The 17,801-nt window shown below is 45.3% G+C and overlaps 1 long non-coding RNA gene across 1 annotated transcript; it reads left to right on the top strand.

Moving 5' to 3' along the window:
* Positions 1–4,863: 4,863 nt before the first annotated feature.
* LOC122733406 lies at positions 4,864–8,809 on the top strand. Its single transcript, XR_006353831.1, has 3 exons — positions 4,864–5,064; positions 6,016–6,196; positions 8,705–8,809. It is a non-coding gene; the product is annotated as an uncharacterized LOC122733406 (long non-coding RNA).
* The last annotated feature ends 8,992 nt before the right edge of the window (positions 8,810–17,801 follow it).

Raw genomic sequence — 17,801 nt, 5'->3', positions numbered from 1 at the left:
AAGAAGTTGAGGATTAACAACATCTACTTGTTTTACTACTCCAACTGATTAAACATGTAAAAATGGTAGCAGGCAAATAAATCATCTGGATTTTTAAAACCCGTCAATGATGAGAAAAGGCACAGCAAACCGAATAAGGACCCTGGAGTTAGGGTTTCCCAGTGTCTTTGGAAATTCAACTGAATTATTTCATGTGAAGGGTTTGCTTCCAGCCCTAGTTTTGTGTGTTCTAAGGACCCTTCTAGCACTGACGTGTTCCATGTTCCCAAGACCCTTCCAGCTCCCATGGGCCTTCAATCTCTAGTATTCTATTTACAGATGACTTAGAACATCATGCAAGGAGACTAGGACCCTGAGAAGAGAGGAAAGAACTCGAAGAGGGGCCCTCCAAAAGTTTTCAAGGTAAAGGAATCACCACCTCTGTTGACAATGAAACCTTAGTCCATTGGCTTCGGCTGTATACAGTGGGGCTAATGTAACCACAGATTGGTTAATGCTAAGCCATGCATAGGAATTATTATTGCTTTGGGTTCTGTGGACATGATTTATTGGGAGCCCTCTCCCCTTCCCACCCCCAGTTGGTTTGGGGGATTAGAAATGGGGGTTTCTGCAGCACATAGAGAAGAACTTGTGGAAATAAGCATTGAATCACATTCACATCTTTTTTGGGGGGAAACACCGTCTACCCTCTGCACAATGTGCTGTGCATATTTTCTTCTAAACTGAGCCACATGTGGAGGGTCTGTTCAACATTCTGTAATGATGCCGTGCAGGTTGTCTGAATTCCAGCCCTGTCCTCTGCCCCTGCTAGGTGTCTCTGTCACAGTTATTTCTCTTTCTTTCTTTCTTTTTTTGTTTTTGCTTTTTTTTTTTGTTTTTTGCTGGGCAATGAGGGTTAAGTGACTTGCCCAGGGTCACACAGATAGTAAGTATTAGGTGTCTGAGGTCTGATTTGAACTCAGGTCCTCCTGAATCCAGGGCCAGTGCTTTATCCACTGTGCTACCTAGCTGCCTCCTGTCACAGTTATTTCGATCAGCATTTCAGCTGCGTGCTGGCAGAGAAGAAGGGCAATTTGTTTTTCCATCGATCCCCCACTGAGTCCAGGCCTGAAAGCTAACTGTTACCATTGGCTTGGGTCTTTAAGAATAACAAGGGCCTTTGGTCTGTTCCAGGCACTGAGTCACAACTGGGGCTGGAAGAGAGCTTAAGTGCATTTGATGGTAAGATATTAGAATGCTTTACCACCAGGATGATTTGGCCCCTCAGAGCAGTCACTTCCCATGGGTTATCTGTTATAGAACCAGAAAGGAGGAACACGGTGGAGATCTGTCCATTGGAAATAGCTGGTGCAATCATGTGAGCCCCTGGGATCTGAGTCAGTGATCCACAAGCTCCTTAAAGACCACCCCATCTTTCCCCTCCCTGGGCCATGTGTTTAGATAATATGTGCTCAGTGGGGCTTAATAAAACAGGGACAAGTTGGGGGCAGCTAAGTGGCACAGTGGATAATTCACTAGCCCTGGATTCAGGGGGACCTGAGTTCAAATCTGGCCTCACTTAACCCTCATTATTCCATGAAACAACAACAAGAACAACAACAACAAAAACCCAGGGACAAGTCTCAGAAGGAACTCGATGTCTTGATTGGGCGATGCTTTATTCTAGCAAGGTTACCCCTGATGTATAAAGGCATGATTGGTTTCTTCAACAAATATGTCTTAGGGTTTAGAGCTAGAAGTTACTTTAAAAATCATCTAGGCTAAGATCCTCAATTTACAGATGAGGAAACTGAGTGGGTGGGGAAAGGCCTTAGGTTACAACAAATACCTTGGCTACACACGCTAATTGATACATTAAGTTGCTCTGTGTGCCGTAGGCCTACAACAAAATTTTTCCCTCATTAAACCACTAGTGCCCTACTTCACAGTCCCTGCTCTCCCATCTCCACCTGCCCATCCTTTAACACCTAGTTCCAGTGCCACCTTCCCTGGCTCCTTGTCTATAGTTCTGTGAGCCCTCCCAGCTGAACACACAGCACTTTCTGCTACCTGTTGATCCAGTTAGCAAACAACATTGAATTACAGTTGCTTCTCTAAGCTCCTTAAAGGCAGGGATCATGAATTATGATTAGAACCAAAGAATATTCATGCTAGAAGGGACTAGAGAACATTTAGTCCCAAGGTCACCCAGCTAATAAGTGATAGACCTGGTGGGATTTGAACTGAGATCTCTGGATTTTCAATCGAATGCTTTTCTAGCACTCAACAGAAATTACCCTCTCCAAAGGAACTGGTTATCTCCCAACTGCCAAACCCAATAACCTTTTCTCAGTCGTCATCCTTCTTGACTTCTCTGTAGTATTTGGCACTGTTGACCATCTCCCTCCTTCAGTAGATCATCATCCATGCTCTCTTCCCTTCCCCCAACCCCCTTCCTAGGCTCACCTTTCCCTTCTACCCTCTTGATGACTTTATTAGCTCCCATGGGTTCTGTGGCCATCTCTGTGTTAATGACTTCTAGATTTCTATATCCAGCCCTGCTCTTTCTCCCAAGCTCCACTCTCACATCACCAGCTGCCTCTTGTCCGTTTCAAACTGGATGTCCCCAAAGCATGTCTGAACTCAACATATCCTAAATAGAACTCATCGTTTCCGCCCTCAAACCCACTCGTCTTCTGAACTTCTCTACTTCTGTCAAGGGTACCACCATACTTCTAGTCACCCAGCTTATCATGAAGTCAGCCCTCATTCCAAATTTTCCTTCCCCCTCCCCCCAGTAGCCTGTCAGTTTCCAAATTTTGTTGACTCTTAACTCCTTTATATCTCTAGCCTCTGACCTTTCCTCTCCATGATGGACAGGACCTTGGTTCAAAACCTTGGCTCCTTTTGCCTGGACCGTTGCAATGTTCTCATTGGTTTCCTTGTCTCCAGTTTCTTCTCTGTCAAGTCCATCTTCTACACAGTTGCCAAAGTGATATTCCTCTTCTTGTCATTGACCTCCTTGGGGTATGTACTTAGCCAAGGGTGATCTTTTCCTTATTCTTCTTTTTAAAAAAATTAATTAAAAAATTTTTTGTGGGGCAATGAGGGTTAAGTGACTTGCCCAGGGTCACCCAGCAAGTAAGTGTCAAGTGTCTGAGGCCGGATTTGAACTCAGGTCCTCCTGAATCTAGGGCTGGTGCCTTATCCACTGCACCACCTAGCTGCCCCATAGTGTTATTCCTAAAGCACAGTCTGCCCAAGTCCCTCCCATGCTCAAGAAGCTTCAATGGCTCCCAATTGCTTCTGATCAAATACCAACTCTTTGGACATGTGAAGACAAACCTTACTCTAGTATACCTTTCAAGACTTATTACGCATTACCCTCTTTTGAGAACTCTGCTGTCTAGCCAACCTGACTCACCTGGTGTTTCTCCTACACAATTTTCTATCTTCCATCCCCAAAACTTTTCACAGTCTGTCTTCTTTACAATAGAAAATGTTTTCTCACTGCCTTACACTTTGACTATTGCAGTAGCCTTCTGCTTGCCTTCCTTGCCTCAAGTCTGTCCCCACTCCAGTCTTTTCTCCCCCCAGTTATCCAGTTGATCTTCCAAAAGCATAGGTTTGATCACGTCACCCTTGCCACCATTCAGTAAACTCCAGTGCCTCCTTTTGACCTCCAGGATCCAACATGAAATCCTGTTTGGCACATGACATCCTTCAGAATCCGGCCCCTTCCTGCCTTTCTGGTCTTTTTATCTTTCTCCCCTCTGCCACTCTGTGACCTAGTGACGTTGGCCTTCTGGCTATTCCTCACTCAGCACACCCCATCTCTGAATTCTGGGTATTCTCTCTTACTGTTCCTCCCTCCCCCAACCCTGTGCCTGGAATCCTCTCCCTCCTCACCTCTGCTTTCTGGTTTCCTTGGCTTTCTTCAAGTCCCAGCTATAATTCCACCTTCTATAGGAAGTCTTTCCCAGTCCTTCTTAATTCTAGTGCCTTCCCCTTGTTGTTGAATTGTTTCAGTTGTGTCTGACTCTTTGTGATTCCATTTGTGGTTTTCCTGGCAAAGATTCTGGAGTCGTTTGCCATTTCCTTCTCCAGCTCATTTTACAGATGGGGAAACTGAGGCAAACAGGGTGCAGTGACTTGCCCAGGGTCACGATGCTAGTAGGTAGTGGCCAGATTTGAACTTATGAAGATGAATCTTTCTGACTCTAGGCCTGGCGCTCTATCTACTGTACCACCTAGCTGTTAATGATCTCCAATTTATCCTGTCTATCTTGTTTGCACCTAATTGCTTGCTTGTTATCTGCCCCATTAGACTGTGAGCTCCCTGAGAACAGAGACTGTCTTTTGCCCTTCTTTGTATCCCCAACACTTAGCACAATACCTGGGCCACACTCATTGATGTGACCATCCCCACCTCTTAGAATCCCAGTCTTCCTTCAAAGCTTAGTTCAAGTGCCTTCTCTTACATGAGGCCTTTTCTACTTCCCCCAGGTATCAGTGAATACACAGCATCATAGGATTATAGATTTCGAGCTGGAAAGGATCCTGGAGGCCATCTTGTTCAACCCCTTCATTTTACAGTTGAGGAAACTGAGGCCCAGGGAGGGTAAGTGACTTGCCCAACATCACATGGATAGTAAGCATCAGACGCAGAATTTGAACCCATGTCCTTCAACCCCAAAGCCATTGTTCTTTTCACTTCCCCAGTGGAGTGTAAACTCTTTGAGGGCAAGGAATGTATTTTTGGTATGTTTGTTCCCAGCATGAGTGCCTGACACGTAGTAGATGCTTAATTCATGCTTGTTGATTGATTTCCACAGTACCATCCTTCCTCGTTTCCAGGACTGCCCAGGGAATGCATCCCTTGAGGTGCTGCTGTGTCGGGGTGGGCGTACAGAGGTTAGATGTCAGTGCCCCCGTCTAAATTAGGCAGCACTAACATGTCTCCATCCAGCGGCCGTTTGGTCCGGGAACCCTTCTCCTTGGCCTTCCCTTTTCAGAACAGGCTATATCGGCACATGATCTGCAGCTGCATTCTGCAGAGTCTGCCTCTTGGCTACATTCCTCCAGGTGTGTAGAGCTTATGCCACTTCAGGCATTGGGATCTGAAGGTGCCGGGCTGTCGGGAGGAAGAAATGGTACCCAAAGATACCATTCTGGGAGGTGGAGCCAAGCTGATGCTGCAGGAAATAGGGGCATCATTGGACAGTAGTGCTCGTGGTGCAGTGGGAGAAACATTCGAACCATTCTGTGTGTTTCATGGGGTAGCAGAGGGCCCTAGCTCTCCCTTTGTGTCCTTGAGACCCTTTTCTTCCCTGGGCCTCAGTTTCCTCCTCTGTAAAATGAGGGGTTGCACTCCAAGGCACTTTCCAGCTCTAACTTTATGTGATTCTAGCTGAGCAACATCAAAGGATTGTCATTGTTAGAGCCAGAATAAGCCTTGGTACTCATCTATTCCAGTCTCCCCTCATTTTACTGAACCCCAGAGAACCACAGTGACTTGGCCAAGGTCACACAAGTATCAGATTCAGACTCGGGCCTTCCAATTACAAATTCAGTGCTCTTTTGAAACGCCAGACCAGAGAGCCGAAGGAGATGCCCAGGCAAGTGCACTGAGGAGCCTTCTGTTGCAGGAACCGCATAACAAAACCCCAAACAGTCCCTGCCTACAGGGAGCTTACATCCTTTGGGGGGGAGAGGGGTTACAGCATTGGAACAGAGAAGTACAAAATTATTTGAGGAAGAGAACCCTAGTGACGAGGAGGTTCAGGAAAGGCTTCCTAAACTGAGCCTTGAAATGAGCTCAGGTTTCGAAGAGGCCCAGGTGAAGAGGGAGTATGTACACTACTGGTTTGGGGGATGGTGTGGGCAGAGGCACAAACAGCAAGTGGGCCAGTTTGGCTTAAAGGTGGGGTGTGTGGAGGTGGGGGGGAAGTGAGGCATCTGGGCAGGCAGGCAAGTGGGAGCTGGCCCATGAGGGCCTTTAAACACTCAACCTAGAAGTTTGCATTTTCTTCTAAGGACAATAAGCACTACTAAGGATTCAGGAGCAGAGGGCTGGCACGGGCAGACATCCACCTTTAGAAAAGGTCCTTTGACAGCCAAGTGGAAAACGGATTGGAGAAGGGACATGCTTGACACAGGGAGACCAATTAGGTTATTCCAACAGTCCAGACGAGAGGCAGCAAAGGCCTGAAGAAGGGTGAGTAGATAGATGTTCTGAAGGGAGAAATGAGATTTGACAATGCATTGGATGTGTGGGCTGAGTGAGAGTGGGGAGCCAAGGGATGACACTGAGGTTATGAGCTTGGCTGACTGGGAGGACCATAATAGGGAAGGTCAGAAGAGGGGAAGGAGAATGAATTCTCTTTGGTTTACTTAAACCTTTCCATCGTCTTTACAAAAGGTACATCTCCTCTGCTAGGTGGTGCAGTGGTTAGAGTGCCAGGCCTGGAGTCAGAAAGACTCATCTTCCTGAGTTCCAGTCTGGCTTCAGACACGTCCTAGCTGTATGACCCTGGGCAAGTCACTTCACCCTGTTTGCCTCAGTTTCTTCATCTGTGAAATGAGCTGGAGAAGGAAATAACAAACCACTCCAGTATTTATACTAAGAAAACCCCAAATGGGGTCATGAAAAGTCAGACAGGACTGAAATGACTGAACATCACGACCACCACCTCTCCCCTATCTTGAACTTTGGATGTTGGTTATTTCAACCTAAATCTAAGACTTTACCATGATCTCGCACCCCCCTCTGCAACCATTCTAGATTCTTTCCTCCTTTGTCCCAATGTCTGACAAAGAGATGGCTCTTCTCCTTGTCAAGACCAAACCCTCTACTTGGGCCACTAATCCCATCCCATTTAGCTCCTTTGGGAACTTGTTTCTTCAAATGCCTCCCCCCCCCATCTCTCCCTAAATCTCTTTGCTATTGGGAAGAGTTCCAGGAAAATTATATTTCTATAAAGAGAGCTCTGTGCTACCTTCTCGAAAAGATACGCATCCAAATGAGTCAATCATGAACCCAATTGCACTCACTTAGTTCTCGGGGCCATCATAAAAACTTAACCAAGTGTTACAAACTTGACAAACAGGTCTCTAAAAAAGAATCTGTCCAAGATTATTATCTATGCATCTCTGAATATGACTACATCTCCAATGGGCATCTAGCGTGCCACACTAACCAACTTCCCTCGAGAAGGGCTTCTTCCTACCTGGGAAGGAGTATGATGCCAAGGCTATGATGCCAAAGGAGAGGAGTGGGCAAAACACAGCCACTGGGAAACTAATAGTAAGAGGGAAAGACGTGAATGATGGAGGGGATGATCTGTGGAGGTGGGGAGGGGGCGGTGAGGGAATGCAGTCACATTCCCTTAATTTCCATTTAGGAAAATAGATTTGGCAAGAGTGCTAGAATAAAAAAAAGTATCACAGAAGCTCAGAGTTGGAAGGGGCCTCAGGGGCCACTGAGACCAACCTGTACCTGCCAAAGAATCCCCTCTGCACTAATATGCCCCTGAGGGTCTGCAATCAAGAGAAATTTTTTTTTTTTTTTAGTGAGGCAATTGGGGATTAAGTGACTTACCCAGGGTCACACAGCTAGTAAGTATTAAGTGTCTGAGGCCGGATTTGAACTCAGGTCCTCCTGAATCCAGGGCCGGTGCTCTATCCACTGCGCCACCTAGCTGCCCCTGATCAAGAGATTTTTTTAACAGTGAACATGGAGGATAGAAAGGCTGGTGTGCTATGGTCCGTGGGGTCACAAAGGGTCGGACACGACTGAACAACATTTTCCTTTCTGAACCTCAAACGTGTTATGAGCATACGAAACACAAGCTATAAGACCACCTTATGAAATGTTTCTTATTAAGAAATAATAATCATAGCTAGCATTTCTATAACACTCTTAAGGTTTGCAAAGTGCTTTACCAGTATTATCTCATCTAACCCTCACAACAATCCCATGGAATTAGATGCTGTTATTTCCATTTTATGGATGAGGAAGCTTAAGTGACTTAACTTAACACAGCTCAGTCTGAGGCCAGATTTGAACTCGGGTCTTCCCGACTCCAGGCCCAGCACTCTAGCCACGGTGCTACCTGGATTTTGTCTTCTGGTGATATCTAGATGCTCCGGCTCCTCCTTGGTCAGATTCTCCCTGAATTGTTAGGGTGAATGATGCAGTCAGTCAGTGTTCTTTGCACACATTCCTATGACATTTATAATATCTCTTCATGTTGAGGACACACAACGTACTGGATTGAGGTATTGACCTTGGAGTCATCAAGACCTGGGTTTAAGTCCTGCTGCTTCTTTTTTTTTTTTTTTTGCGGGGCAATGGGGATTAAGTGACTTGCCCAAGGTCATACAGCTAGTAAGTGTCAAGTGTCTGAGGCAGGATTTGAACTCAGGTCCTCCTGAATCCAGGGCCGGTGCTTTATCCACTGCACCACCTAGCTGCCCCTTAAGTCCTGCTTCTAATATGTATTAGCAGTGGACTTCGGGCAAGTGACTTGCTCTCCTTGGGCCTCAGTAAATGAAAAGTGTTGGACTTCCTGGTCCTTGAGATCCCTTTCAGTTGTAGCTCTAGATGGCCATGTGTGACTTCGGGCCTCACTTTCTTCCTCTGTAAAATGGGGGGGTTGGACTAGATAACCTTTGGGGTTCTTTACAGCTCAATGATCCTGTCCTCTCCTTTTCAAAACAACAGACATATTTACTGGCATCATCACTGTGCCTCATATACAGAAGAGCTGTTACTAACAAGATCATGATGGGTTGCTGTGTTTGAGCCTTCCTCACACATCAAGGCTCCTTAGATTTCTGAGATGACTGGGCTGAGGTGAGTGGGACAGTCGGCAGTCATGGAAGAGAGAGAGAACACATAGACTGAACATGTTATCTTATGCTTATCAGCAGCATGATTTGATTGTGATATATCTATCCATCTCTCATCACTATATTCCAGGATTTCTTAACCATTTTTGTGTGTATCTTAACCCCTTTGGCAGTCTGGTGAAACCTGTGGAGCCCTTCTCAGAGTCGTATTCATAATGTATAAAATAAAATACATGGGATTACAAAGGAAACCAATTAAAATACAATTATCTGTGGATAAAGCACCGGCCCTGCATTCAGGAGTACCAGAGTTCAAATCCAACCTCAGACACTTGACACTTACTAGCTGTGTGACCCTGGGCAAGTCACTTAACCCTCATTGTCCCACCCCCCTCAAAAAAAGTACAAAAAAAATTACAATTATCCAGTTTTTTAAAAAAGTCTGTGTACCTAAAAAAAAAGTCTGTGGACCCCATGTTAATATTTCCTTAGAGTATAAGTTTTCAGTAGACTAAAACTATATCCCATGTCATTCAATCTACTTGCATTTGTTTATATATAAATTAATCAATTCACCCATTTATTTGTTCATTTATTTAGTTACTTAACTTTTTTATTTTGGAATCATTGAACATACACTTAGAAGTAATCTTCCAAATCATTTAGTTTTACCTTTCCTATTTCACAGATAAGGACACTGAGGTGCAAAAGGAGGATGAGATTTTCTCAAGGGCCTACAGTCAGCGAGGAGCAGGGTCAGCTTTCTAACCCAGGTTTCCTCACTTCCAGTCCTATGCTCTCACCAGGATGCCAAAGTGAGATTATTTATGGCCATGGCTGAGCCTAGCCCCATATACACATGCACAGCAACTTTGAAAGACCCAGCCATGAAAACATAAGCACATCTAATATACATCTGGCAGTGTGGCTTTATCAGAAACCAGTAGTCACTGCCTTTCTGCCCTCCTTGTTAGGGGTCTGTGCCTAGAGGCAGGTTCTTGTGTGTGTTTGTTTTAAGGAATTACTGTTATCCAATGGCCAAGTGAGCTGGAAAGCCAAGGAGGATGGTGGGGGCATGAACAAATGGGAGCCAGTGGAAAAGAGTGCTTGAATTAGACTGAGGGGACCTGGGTTTGAGTTTTTGCCACTGGCTAGCTCTGGGACCTTGGGTAAATTGTTTCTCTCTGGGCCTCAATCTCTTCATCTATAAAGTTGGAATTGGCACTAACCCCATCACAGGGCTGTTGTGAGGCACGCAGGGGATGAGAGGAATGGACCTTAGGACAAAGGGGATAAGTGCCACTTAGCTGCCTACTGTGGGCCAAGTACTGTGTTCAGTCTTGGGGATTCAGCCCCTACGCTCAGGGAGTTTATGCTATATATAGAAATATAGGCATATAAATAAAATATATAAAAGTAGTTTTGGGAAGGAGAGTGCTAGCAATCATGTGGGGACTGGGAAAATCTTCATGCCTCAATTTGAATTCCCTCTAGTGATGGAGAGCTCACTACCTTGTGAATGTTACAAAAATGCCTTTATTACCCTGCAATTCCTTCCCAACTTTCAATGCCTGCTTCCTATGGGAAGTTATCTCTGACTCGCCTAGTCAAAAATGATCAAAGGATGATAGATCTAGAGGTAGAAGGGATGTTTGTTGTTAATTCACTTCAGTTGTGTCCAGTCCTTCATGACCCCATTTGGGGTTTTCTTGTCAGAGATACTGGAGGGGTTTGCCATTTCCTTATCCAGCTCATTTTACAGTTGAGGAAACTGAGGCAAACAGGTTAAGTGACTTGTCCAGGGTCACACAGCTAGTAAGTGTCTGAGGCCAAATTTGAACCCAGATCTTCCTGACTTTAGGCCTGGCACTCTATTCATTGTGCCACCTAGCAGCCTTAGAAAGAACATTAGAGGGGCAGCTAGGTGGCGCAGCGGATAGAGCACCGGCCCTGGAGTCAGGAGGACCTGAGTTCAAATCCGGCCTCAGACACTTAACACTTACTAGCTGTGTGACCCTGGGCAAGTCACTTAACCCCAATTGCCTCACTAAAAAAAAAAAAAAAAAAAAAAAAAAAAGAACATTAGAGGTCACCAAGTCCAATTCGGTTATTTTCCAGAGGAAGAAACCGACACAGAGATATTTAGTGACTTGCTCAGAGTCATACAGCTAATAAGTGTTTGAGACAGGATTCAAACTCAAGTCTTCCTCTCTCTAAGTCAATACTCTATTCATTCCACCGCATAGGTGATCTCTCCCTACCTCTGATCTGCTGGGACTATATTAGCTGTTCCATTCATTTGGCCTTTGGCAGGTCTGTACACAAAAATCCTAGCACCCTCCCTTTTCCATATAAGGAAACTGAGGCTCAGAGGAATGAAGTGACTTGTCAGGGCTAACGCTGGAACCCAAGTGCTCTGGCTCTAAATCCCATGCTCTTTCCAGCAAGAAATTAAGGAAGAAGTATATAGAACCCCACTCTGCTCCAGTTCACTTTCCTTTAGTGGTGTCTTCATAGGTACTACTAGGCCAAGATGGGCTTGGCCTAACCTGGAATAATGATATCATCTTTTTTTTTTTTTTTTTTTTGGTGAGGCAATTGGGGTTAAGTGACTTGCCCAGGGTCACACAGCTAGTGTCAAGTGACTGAGGTCGGATTTGAACTCATGTCCTTCTGACTCCAGGGCCACTGCTCTATCCACTGCACCACCTAGCTGCCCCTAATGATACCATCTTACATTTGTGTGGGGCTTATCAAAGCACTTTTAAATTCATGATCTCCTGTAATCCCAACAACCCAGTTGGGTCATGGAGGCTGGAATTTTTGTGATGTTTATTTCCAATTTGAAAAGAGGAAACTGAAGCCCAGAGAGTGGAATGACTTGTCTGAGGTCTCTTTAAGACAGAGAGCATGGTTAAAATCAAAGTCTTGGGGGCAGCTAGGTGGCACAGTGGACAAATCACCGGCCCTGGATTCAGGAGGACCTGAGTTCAAATCCGGCCTCAGACACTTGACACTTACTAGCTGTGTGACCCTGGGTAAGTCACTTAACCCCCATTGCCCCACAAAACAAACAAACAAAAAAACCAAGAAAAAAAACAAACAAAAACAACAACAAAAGACTGTGAGCAAGTAACTCCCCCTTTCCAGAGTCAGCTAAGTGGTGCAGTGGATAGAATGCTGGGCCTAGAGTCAGGAAGTCCTGAATTTGAATCTGGCCTCAGACACTTCCTAGTTGTATGGAAATCACTTCCCCTCTCTGCCTCAGTTTCCTCATCTGTAAAGTGGAGATAATAACAGCACCTACCTCTAAGACCTATTGTGAAATTTTTATAAAGCACTTAGCACGGTGCCTGGCATGCTTAATAAATGCTTGTTTCCCTAACTTGTAAAACAGGGAACTAATAATACCTGTGTTGCCTGCTTCCCAGGATTATCGTAAGTCTGAAAGCTGCCTGGAAAGGGAGCATGTCATACCCTTCGTGCCTCCAGTACAATCAGTCCTGATCTTAACTGAGAGAATTAGGCAACCTTGGATTGATCCCCATCTTGCCGTAGGCCTGGGAGCGGCCACTCGGCTTCCCAGTTTTCTGAAACCTGTCTCCTCCTGCTATAGCTCTGTGGTGTTCACCACCTATACTGTGACCTTAGCTTGAGCCAGGTAGGGGAAGGACCGAGTCCTAGCTGGGACCTGGCAGCTCCTGGGGGCTGGTGTGCACTTTAGCACCTTGCGTGATCACAGCTGAGGGAAGATTCCAACCCAGGTCTTCTGCTTCCAAAGCCATAAGTACAAGTCTCTCAACCTGGCATTCAAGGGGTTCCCCAGCATGGCCCCACCCTGTCTTGCCAGCCAGACTGCCTGCATTAGCTCCTATTTTCAAGGTTACACCCCAAACAGAGAGCAAAGGATCAGTCTCCAGCTGGATTCCCAGCCCTGCTCTGTCCTTGGGAAAGACCTTTACTTGGAGGCTCTAGGGCTTCCCCCAAACTTGAGTGGCAAGAGCATTGCATTTGGACTCTGAAGTTTGAATCCCTGTTCGATTTCTGGCTTACCTGTGTGACCTTAGGCAAGTCACATCTCTCCTTGGGCCCCAGTTTCCTCATCTGGGAGAGATGACAGGTTTGGACTAAGTGATGTTGAAGGCACCTTCCAGCTACTCAATACTATAATTCTCTGACTGAGCTCAGGAAACATTTATTAAACACCAGCTAGGTGCCAGGTTCTGTTCTGGATACAAAGAGGACACAAAGACCCGAGTGAAACAAGCCCTGCCCTCAAGAAGTTTACACTTTATCATAGGGCCTGGGGTGGTGGCATGGAGAAGATGACCTCATATGTGAACAGATAAGTATTGTCAAGGGCCCTGTAGGTGGTGCCACAGTGTACAGAGCACCAGGCCTGGAGTCAGAAAGACCTGAGTTCCAATTCAGCCTCAGACACTTAGTAGCTGTGTGACCCCAGGGCAAGTCACTTCACCCTGGTGCCTTAGTTTCCTCCTCTGCAAAATGAGCCGAGAAAGAAATGGCAAAGCAAGCCAGTATTTCTGCCAAGAAGCCTCCAAATGGGGTCACAAAGAGTCAGACACAACTGAATCTGCTGAACAACAGAAATAGTAAAGAGTTGATCAGGAGAATGCCTTGATTCCTCTTATTCCTTTTTATTGCTCTACTTTGGACGTGTTTGTATTTATTCTCCTTCTATTTATTCTGTATATACTTATCTAGGTACCTTTTGTCTCTCCTGTTAGAATGTAAGCGCCTTGAGGGCAAGGATTGTTTCATTCTGTATCCTTCTATCCCCAGGGCCTGGCACAGAATAGCTGTTTAATAAGCACTTTTTGATTGACTTGATGAACTTCCTGGGAAGAGAACATTGTCTGGCAACCTTGCCCACACACCTCTCTCCATCTAGGAAGAATATGGGCATGGGCATGCCCATTGGCACCTTCTTACTAGGACAGAAGCCAACTGCTAATTCAGTCTCGGTAATGGGGACTGCCCTGAGGTGACTTGCGTTAAAGCTCTGTGCTTCTGAGCATAGAAGGCAGCAGTGGCAGAAGTAGCATGTGGTGGTGGTGACGATGGCGGTGAAGCCATCGTGGTTGCCTTGGGCATAATAAGCCCACAAGAATCACATGTACGAAGTTAGCCCATGCCCACGTTACCCAGGAAGAGAGTTCCTGCTTACCATATGCCCGCTTTTTTGCCTTTTATGAATACAGAGACCTGAAAGTAGATTTTTCGAGCCCAAGAGGTAGAAGCTAGTGGGGCAGCCAATGGCGGCATCTTGGAGAGACACATAGTAGATCCGTGTACTTGCCCACATGCCCCAAGAGGGGAGTTCATGGATTATGCCATCCCAGGACCCTTCCTTTATGATCGGAAGAGGGAAATGTCCCCAGCAGCCCAATCCCAGAATCTAGCCTTCTTGGGCACTACCAAGTATTTGGGGTTTCCTTTGAAGTGCCAATTTGGGAGTTTGGAGATCTCTTCAATCCAAAGAAGAGGAATTTCTCAAGCATCGGGTTTTTAGAGAGAGTGGAGGATCGCCTCTCACCTAGCTGCTCTCTCAATGACCTTTCTTAAGGGGAGGATTGAACACCAACTCTTTATGACCCCACGAACCAGAATACACCAGGCTCTCCTATCTTCCACTGTTTCCAATCCTGTCTATTCACGTTCTTGGCTTCCACAACACTCTATCCATCTCATAGTCTGCCATCTCTTTTTCCTTTTGCCTTCAGGCTTTCCCAACATCAGGGTCTTTTCCAATGAGTCCCATCTTCTCATTATGGGGCCAGAAAATATAAGCTTCAGCTTTAGTATTTGACCTACCAGTGAATGGCCTGAACTAATTTCTTTAAGTATTGAATGATTTGACCTCCTTGCTGTCCAAGGGACTCTCAGAGTTTCCTCTCCAGCACCACAGTTGGAAAGCATTGATTCTGCAGTGCTCGGCTTTTCTTATAGTTCAACTCTCAAAGCCATATGTTGCTACTGGAAAGACTATAGCTTTGTGGACTACAGAGACCTTTGTCAGGCTGGTGATGTCTTTGCCTTTTAGTATGCTGTCCAGATTTGCCCCAGCTTTCCTTCCAAGGACCAAGTGTTGTTTAATTTCATGGCTGTAGTTGCCATCTTCAGTGACCTTTGAGCCCAAGAACATAAAATCCGACACTGCTTCCATTTCTTCTCCCTCTGCGTGCGAGGAAGTGATGGGACCAGTTGTCAAGATCTTAGTTTTGATGTTAAGCTTCAATCCAGCTTTTACACTTTCTTCTTTCCCCCTCATTAAGAGGCTTCTGAATTCTTCTTCACTTTCTGCCCTCTGAGTGGTATCATCTGCTTACCTGGAATTGAGATTTCTCTCAGCAACAGCTTTTGAGTCATACAGCCTGGCATTGTGCAAATAAATAAGGTGATAGTATATAGCCTTGTTGTACTTCTTTCCCAATCTTTTTTTTTTAATGAGGCAATTGGGGTTAAGTGACTTGCTCAGGGTCACACGGCTAGTAAGTGTTAAGTGTCTGAGGTCGGATTTGAACTCAGGTACTCCTGACTCCAGGGCCAGTGCTCTATCCACCCCTTTCCCAATCTTAAACCAGTCAGTTGTTCCATGTTTGGTTCTAACTGTTGCTTCTTGGTATATATACACGCTCCTTGGGAGACAAGACGATTTTGTACTCCCCTCTCTTGGAGGACTCGCCACATTTTGTTGCGATCCACACAGTCAAAGCCCTTAGTGCCTTTGAATGAATGAATGAATGAAGCAGAAGTCGATTTTTTTGGAATTCCCTTGATTTCTTCATAATCTAGGCTTAGACATTTTGGATGGGGCCTATGATTTCAATGGTGGAGGGAACTCTCCAATGAAGAAACCCTTTCTTCCTCTGGAGCACTGAGGGGTAAAGCAAGTTACCCAGGGTGGCCCAAGTCAGCATGTGTTAGAGGTAGGAGTTGAACCCTGGTCTTCCTGACTACTCCACCACCACTGCCTCTTGTCCACAGTCCTGGACAGAGATCTCCCTTAATGCAGCCTAAATTTGCGTTAGCTCCAATCTGGAATCTGATGCTTACTAGCTGTATGACTGTATGTCACTCATTCTCCCTGGACGCGTTTCTTCCTCTGGAAAATGAGGAGTTGGAATGTAAGATTTCACACTTACGACTTTGAAATTCCATCTCAGTTAAGGCCAACTTTAGAATCCCCATGTTTCCAAGTTAAGGCCCTCCCCCCACCTCCACCCCAAGCCTGTATCATTTTGTCAATTGTAATTTATGTGTATGTGGGTGGCTCCCTCTGCTGGATTGTGAGCTTCATGACAGCAGACACTTTGTCAGTTAATTTGTCTACTTCCAGCCAGGGCTTTGCTAGGGGTCCTGAGTTAGGGGCCCCTCCCTAATCAGTGGCTGTTAAGGCTTTAAAGCTAAAGGGGCACCTTGCTTACCACATTCACATCAGATAATGTAAATGTCCGGAGTCTAGCTCTATGGAGAGTTTATGGAAGAAAATGATGCGTTGGTTTAGAGGGGACAAATTCTCTGCTGGGAGAAGGAGTATTCCTTACAGAAGGGCCCTCAGAGGTCTTATTTTACAGAGGAATCTAAGGCCCAGGTTAGGGAAGTAACTTATCCTTAGGCAGGGGTGTGCTGACAAATGTTTACAAACCGACTCTCCAGGGGAAAACCTATCCATGACCAATTTTGAAGTTTAATCAGTATTATTAACATTTTTTCCTGTCACTTTCTTCATTCTGGACAATAAACAACAAAACCAAGCCTGGATTGGAAACATTTGCAAATTTCCAAGGTGTAAATTATGGAACAAGGTGTAAAATTGAACAATCAGGGACAGCTAGATGGCACAGTGGGTAGAGCACCAGCCCTGGATTCAGGAGGACCTAAGTTCAAATCTGGCCTCGGACACTTGACACTTACTAGCTGTGTGACCCTGGGCAAGTCACTTAACACTCATTGTCCTGCAAAAAAAAAAAAAGAAAAGAAAAGAAAGTTGAACAATTAGCTTCCATGACCTGGTTTGAGCTGGCTCCAGCATACCTCTGTATAGGATAGTAGGTTTAGAGCTGGCAGGGACTTCTTTTTTTTTTTTTTTTTTTTTTTTTTGGTGAGGTAATTGGGGTTAAGTGACTTTCCCAGGGTCACACAGCTAGTAAGTGTTAAGTGTCTAAGGCCGGATTTGAACTCGGGTCCTCCTGACTCCAGGGCTGGTGCTCTATCCACTGCGCCACCTAGCTGCCTCTGGCTAGGACTTCTGAGGGTACCTAGTCCAATCCGCTCAACTGAGACCCAGAGGGGAAGTGTCTTACCCAAAGTAATGTCAGTGGTAGAGTGGGGTTTTGAACCCAGCATTCTCTGAGACAGCATATGCTTGCACTCTCTCTCTCTCTCTCTCCATACATGTTTATATATGTATATTTCTCAGCGTAAATACCAAAAGCCCTAGCATTTACATATATGCAGCAGAAAACAAAAGATGATATGTGAAATTTTGAATCCCTATTTCAAACCACTTACTTTAAAATATGTAAGTTTTTTGCAGGTTATTTTAAAAACTATCCTGCTTGTTGGTGCTTCCATATGAACTGCCTTCTCTTCCCTTAAGTGCAAAAAAAGTTTCAATAGCCTTTTTTGATAATATTACCATTGCTACCCTGCCCTTCCCTCCAATTAATTTTATGATACCACTATTGCTTCTCTACCCAGCTCCAGTTAAAAAAGAGAGAGGGGAAAACAAAGGACCTCATAGCAAAAGAACCCACCTAGTGGCCATATCTCTTTCTGCACCATCAATCCATCACTTCTCTGTCAGGAGGTAGGTAGCAGGGCTTTGTCACAGGTCCCCTGGAAACACAGTTGGCCATTACATTGATCAGTGTTCTTAAGGCTTTCAGAGTTGTTTTTCTTTATAATGATGTTGCTTCCCATGTATATATTGTTCCCCTGATCCT

Source organism: Dromiciops gliroides, chromosome X, assembly GCF_019393635.1.
Source record: "Dromiciops gliroides isolate mDroGli1 chromosome X, mDroGli1.pri, whole genome shotgun sequence".
NCBI classification, from domain to species: Eukaryota; Metazoa; Chordata; class Mammalia; order Microbiotheria; family Microbiotheriidae; genus Dromiciops; species Dromiciops gliroides.
Note: the sequence above shows the minus strand (reverse complement) of the source record. Positions and strands in the feature narration are given on the sequence as shown.